The sequence below is a fragment of the Delphinus delphis genome, chromosome 6, assembly GCF_949987515.2.
Source record: "Delphinus delphis chromosome 6, mDelDel1.2, whole genome shotgun sequence".
Classification (NCBI taxonomy): Eukaryota; Metazoa; Chordata; class Mammalia; order Artiodactyla; family Delphinidae; genus Delphinus; species Delphinus delphis.
This window is the reverse complement of record NC_082688.1, coordinates 73,513,093-73,533,766: the sequence shown is the minus strand read 5'-3', so window position 1 is coordinate 73,533,766 and position 20,674 is coordinate 73,513,093. Positions and strand designations below refer to the sequence as shown.

At 37.1% G+C, this 20,674-nt stretch overlaps 1 pseudogene; it reads left to right on the top strand.

The window, feature by feature from the left end:
• The first annotated feature begins 814 nt into the window (after nt 1-814).
• LOC132426692 (voltage-dependent anion-selective channel protein 3 pseudogene) lies at nt 815-1,947 on the top strand (annotated as a pseudogene).
• The last annotated feature ends 18,727 nt before the right edge of the window (nt 1,948-20,674 follow it).

Genomic DNA, 20,674 nt, shown 5'->3' with positions numbered 1-20,674 from the left:
CTATAGTCGATATCTATCCTTAAAATTGGACACATGGTCTTTTATACTTCGGAAGTATTTTTGTTTGCTTTGGTTTTCTTTCTTTTGTTTTTTGTTTTGTCTGGTGGGCCCAAAGAGAGAGCTCAGATGCTCCCACAGCCCAACTCTAGCTATAGGTAAGCCCAATAAGCAGGACGTAGAGAACTATACATTCAAGCCCATCTCCTTCATGGAGATTTGACAGGGTTTAAGCAGTGCTTTTACTAAAAAAGTTAGACAAGTATCCCTAAAAGGTAGAAAGACTGGGACTTGTGACTGCATCTGATGAATCTATTCAATTCCATCCCATTGTGTGATGATGATCATTCTCTTTGAATCTTGGATTAGAGCACTGGGGAATACTTGTGTGATTTAAAAAAAAAGAGAGAGCACAAGAAACAAAAGAAAAATAGATAAACTGTGCATCAAAGGACACAATCAACAGAGTGAAAAAGCAACTTACGGAATGGGAAACAATATTTATAAATCATATATCTGATAAGGGGTTAATGTTCAGAGTATATATTTTTAAAACTCCTACCACTCAACGACAACAAAAATAATTAAGAAAGAAGCCAAAGGCCGGGCCCTGCCGCGCACGCGCACACTCGGACAGTTGGGGGTGTTAGTCCGGCTCTCGTGTGTGGTGCGCGACCCCGGTGCAACACTCTGGCACAGCCGCAGTGTGGGGCTCGCAGCGCACAGATACCGCAGGTGTGGGGCTGCACAGGCGCGGACGGCGTTGGCCTGAAGAAGACCTTAAGCGGTGCTCTAGTGGAGTGGATGGACTCTTCTGGCTGGGCGGACAGGCCCTGCCGTCGGAGATATGTGTAACACACCAACTTACTGTGACCTAGGAAAGGCTGCCAAGGATGTCTTCAACAAAGGATATGGATTTGGCATGGTCAGAATAGATCTGAGAACCAAGTCATGTAGTGGAGTGGAATTTTCTACTTCTGGTCATGCTTACAATGATACAGGGAAAGCATCAGGCAACCTAGAGACCAAATACAAGATTTGTAACTATGGACTGACCTTCACCCAAAAGTGGAACACAGACAGTACTCTTGGGACAGAAATGTCTTTGGAGAATAGAATAAGTTGGCTGAAGGGTCAAAGCTGACTCTTGATACCATATTGGTAGGGAACACAGGAAAGAAGAGTGGGAAATTGAAGGCCTCCTATAAACGAGATTCTTTCAGTCTTGGCAGTAATGTTGGTATCAGTTTTTCTGGACCAAACCATCTATGGCTGGGCTGTGTTGGCCTTTGAAGGTTGGCTTGCTGGTTATCAGATGAGTTTTGACACAGCCAAATCCAAACTGTCACAATAATTTTGCCCTGGGTTACAAGGCCACAGACTTCCAGCTGCACACTCATGTGAACAATGGCACTGAGTTTGGAAGGTAGATCTACCAGAAGGTGAATGAGAAGATTGAAACATCAATAAACCTCTTGTGGACCACCGGCAGTAACAACACACGTTTCAGCATCGCTGCTAAGTACAAGCTGGATTGTAGAACTTCTCTATCGGCTAAAGTGAATAATGCCAGCCTGATTGGCTGCGTTATACTCAGTCCCTTCAAGCAGGAGTGAAACTGACCCTGTCAGCTCTAATCCATGGAAAGACCTTCAATGCAGGAGGGCACAGGGTCAGGCTGGGATTTGAACTAGAAGCTTAATGTGGTTTTGTTTTGTTTTTTTACACCCTCAGAGTAATTTTTTTTCTAATTTCTGTATGTCCATATCAAGTGAACTTTATTAGTAAATAATCATGATCCATTGCTATAAGAGGTGTCCGTGAATTCTGGAGTTCCAAGAGACCTCATAATTTTTTTTTTTTTTTACTCACAAATAACCTGTGTATGTTTATTTTATTTTTTTTTCTTATTAGTCATCCATTTTATACACATCAGTGTATACATGTCAATCCCAATCTCTCAATTCATCACACCACAACCCCCAACCCCCGCCGCTTCCCCCCCTTGGTGTCCATACGTTCTCTACATCTGTGTCTCAATTTCTGCCCTGCAAACCAGTTCATCTGTACTATTTTTCTAGGTTCCACATATGTGTTAATATACGATATTTGTTTTTCTCTTTCTGACTTACTTCACTCTGTATGACATTCTCTAGATGCACTCACATCTCTACAAATGACCCAATTTCGTTCCTTTATATGGCTGAGTAATATTCCATTGTATATATGTACCACATCTTCTTTATCCATTCATCTGTTGATGGGCATTTAGGTTGCTTCCATGACCTGGCTATTGTAAGTAGTGCTGCAATGAACATTGGGGTGAATGTGTCTTTTTGAATTATGGTTTTCTCTGGGTATATGCCCAGGAGTGGGATTGCTAGGTCATATGGTAATTCTATTTTTAGTTCTTTAAGGAACCTCCATATTGTTCTCCATAGTGGCTGTATCAATTTACATTCTCACCAATAGTGCAAGATGGTTCCCTTTTCTCCACACCCTCTCCAGCATTTGTTGTCTGTAGATTTTCTGATGATGCCCATTCTAACTGGTGTGAGTTGATACCTCATTGTAGTTTTGATTTGCATTTCTCTAATAATTAGTGATGTTGAGCAGCTTTTCATGTGCTTTCTTGGCCATCTGTATGTCTTCTTTGGAGAAATGTCTATTTAGGTCTTCTGCCCATTTTTGGATTGGGTTGTTTGTTTTTTTAATATTGAGCTACATGAGCTGTTTATATATTTTGGAGATTAATCCTTTGTATGATGATTCATTTGCAAATATTTTCTCCCATTCTGAGGGTTGTCTTTTCGTCTTGTTTATGGTTTCCTTTGCTGTGCAAAAGCTTTTAAGTTTCATTAGGTCACATTTGTTTATTTTTATTTTTATTTCCATTACTCTAGGAGGTGAATCAAAAAAGATCTTGCTGTGATTTATGTCAAAGAGTGTTCTTCCTATGTTTTCCTCTAAGAGTTTTATATCGCTTCGTCTTACATTTAGGTCTCTAATCCATTTTAAGTTTATTTTTGTGTATGGTGTTCTAATTTCATTCTTTTACATGTAGCTGTCCCATTTTTCCAGCACCACTTATTGAAGAGGATGTCTTTTCTCCACTATATATCCGTGCATCCTTTGTCATAGATTAGTTGACCATAGGTGCATGGGTTTATCTCTGGGCTTTCTATCCTGTTCCATTGATGTATATTTCTATTTTTGTGCCAGTACCATATTGTATGGATTACTGTAGCTTTGTAGTATAGTCTAAAGTCAGGGAGTCTGATTCCTCCAGCTCCATTTTCTTCCCTCAAGACTGCTTTGGCTATTCAGGGTCTTTTGTGTCTACATACAAATTTTAATATTTTTTGTTCTAGTTCTGTAAAAAAATGCCATTGGTAATTTGATAAGGATTGCATTGAATCTGCAGACTGCTTTGGGTAGTATAGTCATTTTCACAATATTGATTCTTCCAATCTAAGAACAGGGTATACCTCTCCATCTGTTGGTATCATCTTTAATTTCTTTCATCAGTATCTTATACTTTTCTGCATACAGGTCTTTTGTCTCCCTAGGTAGGTTTATTCCTAGGTATTTTATTCTTTTTGTTGCAATGGCAGATGGGAGTGTTTCCTTAATTTCTCTTTCAGATTTTTCATCATTAGTGTATAGGAATGCAAGAGATTTCTGTGCATTAATTTTGTATCCTGCAACTTTACCAAATTTATTGATTACCTCTAATAGTTTTCTGGTGGCATCTTTAGGATTCTCTATGTATAGTATCATGTCATCTGCAAACAGTGACGGTTGTACTTCTTCTTTTGCAATTTGTATTCCTTTTATTTCTTTTTCTTCTCTGATTGCCGTGGCTAGGACTTCCAAAACCATGTTGAATAATAGTGGTGAGGGTGGGCAACCTTGTCTTGTTCCTGATCTTAGTGGAAATGCTTTCAGTTTTTCACTGTTGAGTATGATGTTTGCTGTGGGTTTGTCTCTGCACTTCCTGGACTTGGGTATCTATTTCCTTTCCCATGTTAGGGAAGTTTTCAACTATAATCTCTTCAAATATTTTCTCAGGTCCTTTCTCTCTCTCTTCTCCTTCTGGGACCCCTGTAATGTGAATGTTGTTGTGTTTAATGTCCCAGAGGTCTCTTAGGCTGTCTTCATTTCTTTTCATTCTTTTTTCTTTAGTCTGTTCTGCAGCAGTGAATTACACCATTCTGTCTTCCAGGTCACTTATCCATTCTTCTGCCTCAGTTATTCTGCTGTTGATTCTTTCTACTGTGTTTTTCATTTCAGTTATTATATTGCTCATCTCTGTTTGTTTGTTCTATAATTCTTCTAGGCCTTTGTTAAACATTTCTTGCATCTTCTTGATCTTTGCCTCCATTCGTTTTCTGAAGTCTTGGATCATCTTCACTATCATTATTCTGAATTCTTTTTTCTGGAAGATTTCCTATCTCCGTTTCATTTCGTTGTTTTTCTGGGGTTTTATCTTGTTCCTTCATCTGGTACATAGCCCTCTGCCTTTTCATCTTGTCTATATTTCTGTGAATGTGTTTTTTGTTCCACAGGCTGCAGGATTGTAATTCTTCTTAACGTGGTTTTGAGTAAAGCATCAGCTTTGTCCCTGGAGGTGAAGAGAAATGAACCCACTATGTTTTGGCCTTAAAATTCTTCTGTGAAATTGCAAAAGTGTGAACTTTTTATTCTTCCAAAGAATTGTAATCCTCCCCACACTGAAGTCTAGATATCGAGTCCATCCTAAGGGAGGTGTGCTTGAAGTCATGCCCGGAAGTTGTCACATTCGTGCCACATTTCAGTTCAGTTCCGCAGTGTTATTTTCCATGTGTTGCTCAGCAATGGTGTAGTGTCATGTTACAAAGGAGATGACCCGACTCTCCAGTTGTTCATCACGTCCTGCATATCCCACACCACTTCTTCATGACCTTGTATTATATAGGTCTCTTTGTGGTCATGGAATCTTTGGTTTTGCATCAGAGTAAAATAAAATAAACCGATCATATTTGGAATATATTAAAAAAAAGAAGCAAAAGACTTTAATAGATATTTCTCCAAAGAAGATATACAAATGGCCAAAAAACACAGGGAAAGATGCTTAATATCACTAACCATTAGGGAAATGGAAATCAGCACCACAATGAGATACCACCTCATATCCGTAAGGATGGCTACCATCAAAAAACAGAAAATAAAAAATGGTGAGGATATGAAGAAAGTTGAAACCTTGTACACTGTTGGTGAGAATGTTAAATGGTACATCTACTATGGAAAACAGTACAGCAGTTTCTCAAAAATTAAAAATAGAATTACCATATGATACAGCAATCCCACTTTTCGGTATGTACACAAAATAATTGAAAGAAGAGTCTTGAAGAAATATTTGTACACTTATATAGTCATTGCAGAATTAGTCACAATAGCCGAAAGTTGGAAACAACCTAATTGTCCAGCAATGGATGAATGGATAAACAAAACATGGTAAATACAAATAATAGAATACAGTAAGTCCCCTACATATGAACGAGTTCCTTCTGAGAGTGAGTTTGTAAGTCTAACTTGTTTTTAAGTCCAACAGAGTTAGCCTAGGTACCCAAGTAACACAATTGGCTATAGGGTACTGTACTGTAATAAGTTTATAATACTTTTCACACAAATAATACATAAAAAACAAACACAAAAAATAAAGGAAACATTTTTAATCTTACAGTACTGTACCTTGAAAAGTACAGTGTACAGTACAACAGCTGGCATACAGGGGGCTGGCATCAAGTGAACAGGCAAGAAGAGTTACTGACTGGAGGAGGGAGAGGAGGTGGGAGATGGTAGAGCTGAAGGATCACCAGCAGTAGGAGATGGAGGGCAAGCTCTAGTTTCATTCTCACCTAATGTTGACAGCACAGGTTCCGGTTCCTTGCTAGGTTCAATTCTCTCTATGCTCTTGGAAAAATGATCCAGTGATGTCTGGGTAGTTGCTCTTTTTTTCTCATCATAGATGATGTGGTAGCAGTGGATTGCATACTGAACGGCTACTGCAACCTCCGTGTACCGTTCTACATTCAGATCCTATGCCTCCTCAAATAAAGAAAATCCCCTTGCCATTTCCTGCATCGTGAATCTCTTCAGCTCTTCAGTTACTTCTTCCTCTTGTCTCTCTTCATCCTTTCTCTGGGGCTCCACTTCCATCAGGTCTTCATTAGTAAGCTCCTTGTGTTGCACAGCAAGGAGTTCAATGAAGTCGTCCTCTTGCAGATCTAGTTCGAAATAAAGATACTGTACTACTGTACTCTATACAGTACTGTAAAGTACACAAAAGCACAACCACTTGTAGAGGATGCATGCACATGACAATGTATGCCAGACACGTGAACTACTTTATATGATTGGACATGCAAAGGCATGTTTGCATCTTTGAAAGTTTGTGACTTGAAGGTTCATATGTAGGGGAGTTACTGTATTATTCAGGTTTAAAAAAGAAAGAAATCCTGTCACATGCTACGACATAGATGAACCTTGAGGACAGTATGCTTAGTAAAATAAGTTAATCACAAAAGACAAATACTGTGTGATTCTACTTACATGAGGTACGTAGAGTAGTCAAAATCCAACCCAGAAAGTAGAAAGGTGGTTGCCAGGGGCTGGGCGGAGGGAAGAATGGGGAGTTGTTTAATAGTTACAGTGTTTCAGTTTTGCAAGATGAAGAGTTCTGGATACTGCACAGCAATATGAATGTACTGTACTTAATGCTACTGCATTGTATACTTAAAAATGGTTAAGATGGCAAATTGTATTTTACCCCAATGTTACCACAATTAAAAACAAAAAATAAAAGAAACAACAGGGCTTCCCTGGTGGCGCAGTGGTTGAGAGTCTGCCTGCCGATGCAGGGGACACGGGTTCGTGCCCCGGTCCGGGAAGATCCCACGTGCCGCGGAGCGGCTGGGCCCGTGAGCCATGGCCGCTGAGCCTGCGCATCCGGAGCCTGTGCTCCGCAACGGGAGAGGCCACAGCAGTGAGAGGCCCGCGTACCGCAAAAAAAAAAAAAAAAAAAAGAAAAGAAACAACAGAAAATAAGTTGGTGAAACCATAAGTTCTTTGGATAATCAGTCTGATAGGTTCTCCCCGTTCAGCCTTCATTTTTTTGAATTTGGAGCTTGAGCTTCATTGCATATGGTTACTTGGCATTAAATGAGCCCTCTCCACACAATGTGTAGTCCAGTACTACTAAGGCACCTGAAAAGAGATTAGTTATCCTTAAACCAAACAATACTCCAAAGAAAGCTCTACCTTCACCAAGCTGCTCTGTGAAGATTGATGGATTTCCGTATATTAGTTTTCTATGCTATGTAACAAGTCGTCACAGACTTGGTGACTTAGAACAATATGCATTTATTATCTCAAAGATTCTCTGGGTGAAGTATCTGGGCACAGCTTAGTTGGGTCCTCTGCAAGGCTGCAATCAAGGTATCAGCCAGGACTGGGTTCTCATTTGGAGGATCGATAGGGAAAGATGAACTTCCAAGATCACTCAGGTTGCTGGCAGAATTCATTTCCTTGTGACCATACAGCTCATATAAGCTTGATCCTTCAAAGTCAGTAAGGAAAGCAGTTGGGGGCAAGATAAAGTCTTATATAGCATGACTTAATCGGGGGAGTGACATCTTATCACTTTTGTCATATTCTGTTGATAGAAGCAAGTCACAGGTCTCTTTCACAATCAAGGGAGTGGAGGATAATACAAGGGCAGGAACACAGTGGTTGGAGTTGTAAAGTCTGTTCATCACACTTCTCTATCGATATTTTTCTCTTATATCGTTGACACAGTGTAAAGAGTGAATAACCTGTCTTGATTAGGTTGAAAGGTGCCTATAACTGATCTCTTGCTGACCTTGGGGATTTAAGCGTGTCCATTTCCTTGTTTCTACTTCCAGTGTACAACATTTTAAAACTCTCCTTCTGAAGTTTGGGCCTTTGAATAATCCGCAAAGCTGCTGCTTATTTTCTTTAGCAGTCTATATTAAACGCAGAACACTGGTTGTTAGAAAACTAATGATCTGTTCTCCCTTTCAGCTTTCCACGTCAGATGACAAACTTCAATCTCTAATATAAATTTACATTAATTAATAAGCTAGACTAATGTTTTCTTGGAAATACGTAGAGATTAAAAAAAATCTTAGTTTAAATTTTTTTCTTGTTATAACATACCACCATACTTCAATTCCTTGGAACTAAAATGTGTATTGTGTGTGTATGTGAGTGTGTGTGTACAGAAATGTGGATTTATGACAACTTTTTGGTAAGCTCAGAAAAGGTCTTCCTCTGTTTTCCCAAATAGTCTCAGTAAGTGCTCTGGGCAAAATTCAAGTTTTTACATTTCTTCTCTCATACATATTTACTACAAGCTTCTACTTACCAGACATTTCTGGACCATTTAAAATGCAATGGTTATGGTAACTATCTGTGTACCTTTTTTCAGTTCTAACTCAAGAGATTAGTGCTGATATATTTGCTCTCTAATACAGAATACCTTTTTATAAAGGCATCTTATCTATTTCTAGCTAGAATGTCACCAGAAATAAATGCTTTTGAAACACTTTCAAACAAATTATATTAGGATTTTAAAACAGACTGATGAAACTCACTTTGTTATCCAAATAATCAATACTGAGGACCACAGTTTCAGTAGAAGTGATCCCCTTGTGTGTACCCGTAACTCAGAAGTTAATCTGTTCTACTTTCATGGTAGAACCAGATGTGATTTTTGTCAATTTCTGATTTCCTTCTGTTTCTTAATTCCAAAGGATAGCTGATAAAATTTTCACATGGACCTTCAACATATTGTTTGCCTCAGGTTTATATGTGACTTTTTTTTAAAGAGGTGAGGCTATAAAAGCTGATTTAGCTGTTTTCTATTGAATGGCAACTAAAGGTTGTCATGCTGCATCACAGACACATGTTGTTTCATTTCATCTGAGAAGAGGTGTGGATTTTATGAGCTGGATTTTTTTTTAATTTCTTTAATAGTTAAGGAAGGGAGGTTCTAATATTTTAGGAAATTTATACCAGATTATATGATTGTTTGGATAGTGGTTCTGGGATTTGAATCTAAACCTATCTAACCTCATACTCCAATGAGATAGGCTCAGATGTAGTGAGCAACAGACTGAGAGGGCAGGGCAGCAGAGCAGGCCCTGCACAGGAGAGAGGATGTAAAAGCAGAAAGTAGTTGCGTTCCCCAAGCCCCTCCAATAGAAGAGATGTCTACCTCAAGATTATCAACCCTTTTCAGACAGACCACTGGTCATTTTATAGGCATCACTGTAGGAGCTAAGCCTTACATCTACCCTCCTCGCACCATCTCCAATGTGGCAACTGGCTACACAAAACACAAGGGGAGCGATCTGGAGACATACCATTAGATAAGGTTTTAACAAGTTCAGATCAGCTCCTACCTCTATCCTCTACGACTTACATTCTCCTGAATTTAAAGCCTCTTTATTTTCAAATAACTTGCTGTTTTGAATTAATTTGATTTTCTAATATTTTGGTCTTCTAAGCCACCATGATTAAGAAGAGAAGTAGCCATAGAATAGAACAACTAGTTCTGATGTGATTGACCAGCACTATGAAAAGGACAGGCTGAAAATTAAGAGTGAATGGAGTTGAGCATTTTGTGTCCTAAGCCCACAGATCCATTTAAAGATTCCAACTTTGTATTTCATGTCAGATAAACAATTTCTTATGCATTGAGGAAAAATTGTGTGTGGGCGTTCACAGGGGGACAGGTGTGAAATTAAATCTCTGAGAGCTCACTGTTCAATAGAAACTATGCATATACTACAGCAGCAATTAATTTCACACTAACTCTACAATACATTTAATATCAGCCCCATTTTATAGAAAATGATACTGATGTTCAGGGAAGTTAAATGCATGTTCCAGGCCATAGAGGTGGTGAGTAGCACATCTCATTCCTAATTCGGTACTCTTTCCCTTACAGGTATTAACCAGTTGTGGTGATCATATGTACAATATTAAGATCAGATTTTAACACATGTTCCTTCAAACATGCAAATAGATAAAACTATCTAAAACACTGTGTAAAAGTAAATGTATGCTTCCAAGGAGACTACTCAACTTAGATTTACCAATTAGTATGCAATTTCAACCTAATTAAAACAGTTGTCATGCAAGTAGAATAATATTTTAAATCATTTATTAATAATTAACATTATACTTTATCTCTCTTGAGGATTCTGTTACTTAGTGAGTAAAGTTAAAGTTTTTTAAAGTTTAGATGCTATTAAGAGAGACATATGTAAAACTGGAACTTCCTCAATACCCCTGAGCTCCTCTGACTGGGACAGATGTCACCCCAAGGTCATCAACCCATTTCAAACAGACCACTTGTCATTTCATAGTCATCTGCATATAATCCAGCATCACATTCACCCTCCCCATAATCAGGAGATTGGAGTGGGGTGTCTTTATTGCTGCTACAACTCCAGCTTCCTTTTGGTCACAAATATCCATTCACTCCATTTCCCCATGTGAAAAACACTAAATTCCTCTTCAAAACATCCCCATAGTCCCATTTTTACATGGCATCAGGCTCAACCAGGTCCAGATGCAGTGCCTATGGATCTGGAGAGCTAGATAAATTGTCTGCACCCCTCCCATCCCATGCACCCAACGTGTGATGGTAGAAAAGGGCAGGATAACCCAATAAACACCCCTAACTCGAAATGGAAAGAAAAGGAGGCAAATAGAAGTTATGAGTCTACAGCAATTCTGAGATCCTAACGAGCAAATATTGCCAGAATCCTGTACCCTGGGGATAGGAAATGTACCTTGACTAAGCTTCCGTTCAGTTCAGTAGATTGTTCTCTCTAGCTCTTGACTCCATTCTCTGGGATTTTCTCCTTTGCATCATTCTCCTTGGCCATTTTTGAAAAGGGCATCGAGCAGATTTCTTGGTCAGCTTCCTGTTGAATGTCTTTTAATATCTCAAAAATCTCATATTCTTTTAGTGCAGGCAGGAGGAGGTGCCTTTGCTGGTACAACTCTCTTGAAACATTCTGAATTTCTGTGTATTTGATTCCGGTCAAATCCATGTGCCAAATGTCACCTCTAAAATAGTTTTACAAAATACCTCTCTCTCTCTCCTTAGTTACTAGAGGTTTGTATACATCAGGATTCTGTGGGCTTATGACCCTACATTTCCTAGGAGTCTTGTTGGCTTAGAAGATCTACTAGATGTATCTTACACTTTTCAGAGGTTTTAACAAAGAATGTCACAGCCACAGGCTTGATTTAGTCTTTGCTCTGAGATCATGTCTTACTGTAATGCTCAGAGTGAGTAGTTGTCCTTTATCTGAGGCTGTTCTTCAGTGGACTGTCAAAGAAAGATTACACTGGACAAAGTTAAAAAAACCAGGAAGCCTTAGTTAAGCTTATTGCCGCAGAGGAAAGAGACTGAACTCAAGGTGAATGTATTTTTAAGTGCTGAGGTGAGTGATCTAGTGGAAAAGGACTAGAGGACATTAAGGAAGGAGATTGGTCAGTGGGATGTGCCATCACATTCAGTTGTTCCTGAGTTTGCAGATGTTTTTCTCTATGATTAGGCCATCTGTGTTTGCTAACTGATGCCCCTTGAAGACACTATCCTACCTTTCCACTGGGACTGGGAGGTAGGAGCACCCTCATCCTTGATGACTGTATTTCAAAGGAGTGGCTCCCAGGTCTTTTTTTTTTTTTTTTTTATGGATTTACATTTTTATTAGGCTTACAAAAATTCAATCTAATGGTGTCTTTAGGTACACATTTACTGAATAAAATCAAATATATATTATCTTCATAGTAACTTTTTAAAAAAATGTAATGGACTTATTTAAGTTCCTTCCATGGTTCACCATAATTTAGGTAGAGAAAATTCTATTTTTAAAAATGAATGAATTATTTATTTATTTTAACATCTTTATTGGAGTATAATTGCTTTACATAAGAAAAACCTTTTTGTATTGTAAAACTGGCAAGAGGCTGGGAGAATATTTACCTCTCAAAAGGGCAGAGAAAGAGTTTACAATAGAAAGTTTTCTGAAGTAAACGCCCTAAAATAAGGGAGGCAGGGGACCTACCATCGGAAGAAAGCTGAGGGGAAGATTACGGCCATCTTGGTTAGGATACACCTTTGATTGTAAGACCGACAGTTCCTTTCTCTAGCCATGCAATCTTTGAGCTCTCTATTCTAAGTTTCGCTTGCCAACTGGCTAGTTTTTGTTTTATTTTGTTCTTTAATGAGCTCATCACTTTCTTGTAGTATCTTAAGTAACTCATACATTCAACATTTTGCCTCAAAATTTTATTTTCTCTCTTTTAAATAACTGTAACTAAAATTTTACCGAAAGTCTTGCCACTATTACAGGGCTCATTCTTCCAGCTTCCCGTAAGAGAGTCTCTTTGCTGCCTCCCACCTAATTCCAAATAAAACAGCACATATTTTGGTTTTTCCCATTTGTGTGTTTTGTTTTGTTTTATGGTATCATCCCATCACCAATTTTTCATAGTCATATTTTCCTACATAAAGATCTGTGGCATACAGCATTAAGTGTTTTTCTTGCCCATGGTCTTTGGGTTAGCTTGTGGGCTCAGCTGAAGGGTATTAAGATGCCAGGGAAAACTTCTCATGACAAGGGCAGAAGCACAAAAGAGAAAGCCAAAAACCGAAGCATATTTTAAACCTCCTGTGTCATTAGTTCACTAATACAGTATTCCACTTGCCAAAGCAATTTACATGGCCACGCCTAAAGTCAAGGGGAAAGGAGGAATACTGTATCCAGTATGGATAAGGGGAAAAGGAACTGAACAATGAACGCGAGCAAGGACTTACTCTACAACAGCTACTTTTGTTTTGTCTTTTCTTAAATTTTTAAATGAGAGAAAAATGTATGTTTCACAGGGCTGCTGTAGGAATTATACAAAATAGCATAAGTGAAACATCTAATAAGGTTACTGGCATATGTAGAAATTTCCTAAATTTTAGTTTCTTTGTACTAAGTTAAATATCATTCATCAAGGAAAAAAATGGACACTTTACATCTTATATTTATACATAGACTATTATTTTTTTCTTTAACTGGTGTCTCCCTTTTCCCTTTAAAAATATAATGCACTTTAGTAAATTTGTCACAAAGTGTTTTAGTCTCAAATAATGTGTGGTTTTACAGGTTAAATTTTTATTAGAATCCCTTCAGATATTCTAATTCTATTCTAAGTCAGTTACAACCCAAGATCCAGAATGAGACGTTTTCCCCCTAGGAACATATTTAAAAGAATGGCTGGAGAAGAGCCTTTTGTGGGTCAGGACAGTCTTGATGAATATTCCCACCAATAATTAATTCCTGATTCACAGAATTAGGAAGGTTATGAATCTCCACTTGGTACAATTTAATCATTTGAACTTAATTTGTATGAATTTAGCTGGAGAAAAACTGGACTAATTTCAGACTGGTAAGCAGATGGCCAGTTTTCCTCTGCTTACTATTCCCTCAGTTCCCTTCCTCCTTCAGTTTTCATCTACTATCTCACAAGTGTTTTTAGGACTATTCCCTGGAGGTTCATAGAATGAGTGATATTCTCTGTGGCTACTCACTCTGCTTAGATAGAAAATATTCCAGGAGAAAAAGAGAAAAATATATTGGCCCTTTATGAAACTGCCTTTGTCTGCAGTAGTAGGCTCTATCTGGCAACATTAAATACATTATTTATTGCTGTCCTTAAGATTTTCTTGAAACAGCAAAAGATATATTTAAATTGAAATTAAAATAAATATGCTGCATAATTGCTTTAGACTTTGATGTCTTAGCATTTGTATATAAATTTTAATTTATATAAATATGTAACTAAACATAAAGTTGTAGCAGTGAATAAGAGTATGAAATTTGGAGTTAGATTAAATGGGGCTTGAGTTCCAGATGTCTGACTCTGGAAACCAGATAGTCTATGTGAATTTCAGCATTTGCATTTGTTAAACGGGTTTAACTCTAGCACATCCTTGCATGACTACTTCAGGGGTTAAGTGAAATAACTCAAATATTGCATATATTGCCTGGGAGAAGTAAATGAGATAGGCATGTAATATGCACAGTACATGACAATTAGTAAGGACTAAAAATATATATATACTCATGTTTATACTATATCCATGCATATTATATATAATAGGTATTAAATGTTTTACCATAACTTTACTAATGTGATATAAACACTTACCCATTAATATTCTTCAAACAGGTAATAATTAGCAAGTCTCTGAATTAAAATAGGAATAGACAAATTTCTCCTGCAAAGGCACAGTCAGTGTATATGTCCTGCTTTGTGGGACGTATACACTCTATCACAGCTTCTCAATTCCATTGTTGTAGCAGCCTAGAAACCATGGGCCGTACGTAAATGAATGAGCTGTGGCTGTGTTCCAAAAAAGCTTTATGAACATTGAAATTTAAATTTTATCTATTTTTCACATCATGAAATATTTAGTTTTTTTATATTTTTGAAACGAATTAAAAATATAAAAGCCATTTGCAGCTCCATAGCTGTACAAAAAGAGGTGGTGGGTCAACCTTGGCCCATGTGCTATAGCTTACCTACTACTGAATTAAGACACTGTAGCAGCATTGATACTCCTCTTCTCCCTCTTACATTTTTTTTTAATTTACTTAATTTTTGATTTGTTTAAGTTTTAGTTTAGTTTAGTTTTGTTTTAAATCATATAACTAAAGAATTTCTCACAGGAAGGCCATATTGATTCTATTTACTAAATGGATATTACTTATCTGTGCTCTTTTCCCACAAATTATTTTTTATTTTATTTTTTTGCGGTACGCGGGCCTCTCACTGTTGTGGCCTCTCCCGTTGCGGAGCACAGGCTCCGGACGCGCAGGCTCAGCGGCCATGGCTCACGGGCCCAGCCGCTCCGCGGCATGTGGGATCCTCCCAGACCGGGGCACGAACCCGTGTCCCCTGCATCGGCAGGCGGACTCTCAACCACTGTGCCACCAGGGAAGCCCACAAATTGTATTTTTTAGTATTAGTTTGACATGGAAAGCAATTATTAGTTGGATAAAAATAGATCTTTAACAATTATATACGTGCTTATGCTTGTACTTGATAAACCTTCCTATTATTTCTAATACAGTTTCTGGTTTTCAGTATTTCTACTACCTTGGGTTTTTTGTTTGTTTTGGTTCTGAGTAAATAAGATAACTATTATTACTGAAAGGAGATATTTAAATAAGTAGAAATAAGTAGAGCACAAAACAAAAGGCCTAAGAAATCAAATAAATCACTATAAAAACTGCTCTAAAATGTTTAATTTCATCACTTTATATTATGGCATAACCATTGTTTGAGAGGCTTACTCAGGTCTGCAAAACTCAATAATGATTTTTATTTTAGTTGAATAGAGTAGTTAATAATCTGATAGGCAACCTACTATCTAAGATAGCACAGCTTCCCGAGTTTTACCATGGATCACAGAAAAGTCAAAGCATCAGTTAACCATCTTCAATTTACATGCGCCCTTCCTGTGATGGTTAATTTTATGTCAGCTTGACTGGGCTAATGGATGCCCAGATAATACTTTATTTCTGGGTGTGTTTGTGAGGGTATTTCCAGAAGAGAGTACCATTTGATTTAGTAGACTGAATAAAGAAGATCTGCCCTCACCAATGTGGGTGGTAGCATCAGTCTGTTGAGAGCCTGAATGGAAAAAAGAAAACATGAAAGAAGGAAGGGTGAATCCCCTCTCTTTTTCCTTGAGCTGGGATGGCATCCATCTTCTCCTGCCTCCAAGCACAGGAGCTCCTGCTTCTCAGCTCTTCAGACTTAGGCTGAATTACACCACCAGCCTTCCTGCTTCTCCAGCTCATTGTGTGTCTACTCCTTTAGAAAAGTTCCCAGAACTTCCTTTTGATTCTAACTGAAATATTCTTCATCTAATTATTATTAAATGCCATTTTCCCCAATGTGTCTCAGTGGAAACTAGAAATATTTTCTCCACTGGCTTAAAAAGTTAGTGAATCAGGGCTTTAAAAGGGCAGAAAATGCACAGATGCACAATAAAAGTTTAAAGGGCAGGCCCTGACATTTTTGGAATACCCTTAGTGAATATTAAATAATAGAATTCTAAAGCTAGTACTAACTCAGGTTCAGTGCTTCCTTCTCTGTTGTGACTGTTGACTCTGCAGAACTCCCAGCTTTTCTTCATTCTGAGCAACACTGAAATGTGATGTTACTGCCACAGACTCTTCCTGTTTACTCTTTAAATTGTTTCAAATATTTTAAAGACTGAATTGGATTCTCCATGCAGCAATCTCATTGCTGCATTCTCTTGCATATCCAAGGACTCAAAGCACAGGTAAATAAAGCACCAATATAATGAAAAATGTTTTCTTTGATTGTATAGACTGGAGGTAAAGCAAGGGTAGAGAAAAGTTAAGGGAAGTGAACAAATTATACAGAAAGTTTTCATTATCTCCAAATTAAAAGATTCTTTATATTTACACTAAAATATGCAGAATAAAAATCAGACTGAGTACAGTTAAACATTTATGGTCTTCTTTTGTCTAAAATATTTCATAAAATCTGGAAATTTGAACAACTGATACTCAAACCTTTTCTTAACAAATTATGAAAATGTCTTAGTGCTTTACCTTTCTAGACTTAATATTGCTTTAGGAGCAACCCTTGGAATTTTTTTGATATTTACTATAAAGACATTTTGAATACAGTATTTTTTAACTTACACTTCTGTCTCTAATTAAAGATACTTGGGAAAAATTTCAGTGTCTTGAGGCAGGAATGCATATACATATATATAAAATATATATTTACGATATATATTTACAATATACATTTAAATTTATATTTACAATATATATTTATAATATATTTTATATATTTATAGTATATATAAATAAGTTATATACATATAATTTATTTTTATCTAATGGGTTGGTCCATGGAATTATGGAACTTATAAATCATGTTAGACTTTGTGTTATGCTGCTTTTTCATGTTTGTTTGCTGCCAGAAAGCCCAGAGCAAAATTTGTAGTTCATCTCCATTAAGTACATAGGATTTCACAGGATCCTATGAGATGAGGATCCATAGGCTGAGGTCATAGGATCTCATAGGATGAGGTTTCTTGCCTCTTTCCCTTCCAAAGAAGATATTGAAGGAAATACAGAAGTGAACTGGTTAAGTTTTTCCTTATCTGGACACTGATAAATAGAGATGAAAAAGTAGACTCTCTCTAGCCAGTGAAAAAATGTCCTCCAAAGTTCCTTTGGCAGATGCTAACCAAGGCTTTATTTTCAGGGATGGGACGTTCAGAAGCTTAGGAAAAAAATTGATTTCATTACATAGAAAAATTCAGCTCTTTTCAGTTTTTATATCAAACTTCATTGAAAACTCAAGGCATGTCATTGAAAGCTTTGAGTATTTGGAATGTCTTTTATTTTCTTTTTCCCAGTTAATCAATTATGATTATTTTTGAGATTTAAGTGGTGATTTACAAAGATAGACTTTATTAAGTTGTGCTATTTTGGGATATATGAGCATCCAAAAAGTTAAAGAAAAGACAAAGAAATAAAAATTAATAATATAGGAAATTTTCTGATGAATTTTAATTTTCAAAGGAAAAGAATAGCTATCAAAGCAGGTACATACAATCTTAGTAAAATGCAGAAGACTGTCACAATGAAAGCACAGTGAAAGGAATGCTAGCATATAAATCAGCATTTGTTAAAATGAAGTGTTGGGAGATACCTAATATATGGTATATAGTAGATGCATTTGGGAGTACTGGGCTTAGCTCTGTTTCTTGGCTAAAATAATAATAATAAAAAAAAATTAGTTGGTAGATAGCACATTTCCATATAGGCATATATGGCTTAGAAAACTGATTTAAGGTTTAACTTCTTAGTTTATAAGGACTTTATTTTACAAACTTAGAATTTTATTTTTTAATTGAAATATAGTTGATTTACAATGTTTTGTTGATTTCTGCTGTACAGCAAAGTGATTCAGATATATATACACATTTTATTGAATATTCTTTTCCATTATGGTTGACCTCAGGATATTGAATATAGTTCCATGTGCTATACAGCAATACGTTGTTTTTTATCCATTCTATATGTAAAAGTTTGCATCTACTAACCCCAAACTCCCAGTCCATGTCTCCCCACTTCCCATGCCCCTTGGAAACTAGAACTCTGTTCTCTATGTCAGTGAGTCTGTTTCTGTTTCATAGCTAGATTCATTTGTGAAATATTTTAGATTTCACATATAAGTGATAGCATATGGTATTTGTCTTCCTCTTTCTGACTTACCCACTTAGTATGATAACCTCTAATTGCATCCATGTTGCTGCAAATGGCATTATTTTGTTCTTTTTTATGGCTGAGTAATATTCCATTGTATATATGTACACATCTTATTTATCCATTCATTTGTTGATGGGCATTTAGGTTGTTTGCATGTCTTGGCTATTGTGAATAGTGCTGCTATGACCATAGGGGTGCATGTATCTTTTTGAATTATGTTTTTTTCCAGATGTATGCTCAGGAGCGGGAATGCTGGATCATATAGTAATTCTATTTTTAGTTTTTTGAGTAACCACCATACTATTTTCCATAGTGGCTGCACCAACTTACATTCCCACCGACAGTGGAGGGTTCCCTTTTCTCCATATCCTCTCCAGTGTTTGTTATTTGTAGACTTTTTAAAGATGGCCATTCTGACTGGTGTGAGGTGGTACCTCATTGTAGTTTTGATTTGCATTTCTCTAATAATTAGTGCTGTTGAGCTCTTTTCATGTGCCTATTGGTCATCTGTATTTCTTCTTTGGAGAAATGTCTAGGTCTTCTGACCATTTTTCAATTGGGTTGATTTTTTGTTGTTGAGTTGTATAAGCTGTTTGTATATTTTGGAAATTAAGCCCTTGTCGTTTGCATGGTTTGCAAATATTTTCTCCCATTCCGTAGTGTTTTTTTTGTTTTGTTTATGGTTTCCTTTGCTGTGCAAAAGCTTGTACGTTTGATTAGGTCCCATTTGTTTATTTTTGTTTTTATTTCTATTGCCTTGGGAGACTGACCTAAGAAAACATTGGTATGATTTATGTCAGAGAATGTTTTGCGTATGATCTCTTCTAGGAGTTTTCGGGTGTCATGTCTTATGTTTAAGTCTTTAAGCCATGTTGAGTTTATTTTTGTGCACGGTGTGAGGGTGTGTTCTTATTTCACTGATTTACATGCGGCTGTCAAACTTTCCAGGCACCACTTGCTGAAGATACTTTTTCTCCATGTATATTCTTGTCTCCTTTGTCGAAGAGTAGTTGACCGTAGGTGTGTGGGTTTATTTCTGGGCTCTTTATTCTGTTCCATTGATCCATATGTCTGTGTTTGTGCCAGCACAACACTGTTTTGATTACTGAAGCTTTGTAGTATTGTACAGACTTAGAATTTTAGTAAGAACTTAGCATTCAAAACCAAAGAAACAGGTTGGTTATATGTAGGAAAGATAGATCTTTCCAAATGTTCACCTTTGCAAACAATAAGTTCTATATTTGCTTCAAATAGCAAATTTCATTAGCTGATGTTCAAGCTGCTTCCATGACTTGGTCAGACGTTGAGGACTCTGGTATAGGTATGATGCTTTGGATCTGTTTTAAAACTTAACATCTGGACATTTGTGTCTGTGATAGTCATAAAATTTAAAGATGTATAGCTCAAGATTTGCAAATATTAGAATATGGAAATATATATTTTACAATATGTTCTCTGTACAAGTGAAGTCTGTAGTATATGTCAGATTATTACTGACTTCTGGCAGGGATGGTTAGGTCTTAATGCAAAGGAAGTTTGCCTAATGCTTGGGCTTTTATGCATGTATTTTCCAAGGAACTGGCACAGGCTAGGATACTTGCTGAGAGAACAACTGGAATCAAGGGAATCAATCAGTTACAGGTGACAATGATTCTGGAATCCTAAAGAGGTTATTCTATAAAGGAGAAACTGAAAAGAATAATCATGATTGTCATCAAGGTGGTTTGTTATCTCTTCTTCTTGTCTATACATAATTTGTCAGTGGATTTTGTCTTTGGATCACTGAGTTACCTCTCTTTGCAGCTACACGCCCATTAGGGAAAATTCTTGTAATACTGAGGACTTTTGAAATAATCCAGGATTGAAAGGAAGAGAGTTAGCTAGTATATGGCTAAAACTCACCAAAGTAAAACAGAGGCCACAGCATTTAGGCCTTGCTTTATTTTGTCCATGGAGGATTAAAAAAGTAGGAATGCTTTAAGACATTCTGTCGACATCAAGTGAAAAGCAGAAATGTGAGGTGTCAGAGTCATAAAGACATTGATGTAGGATGTTTACTCTTTTGTCACCCTCTTTCCTTGGTGATCTCATGCAGTCCCAAGGCTCTCAGTGCTTTTGATGTTCAACTCCCTGGCATGATGCTCCAGGCTATGTAAGTTGGATATTTAAAATGCACCTCAAATTTAGCATGTTCAAAACTGCACTGTTTCTTCCTTCACTCCTGTCACCAGCTCTCTGTTACTCCTTCTTCCTCTGGTTTTTATGGTCATAGT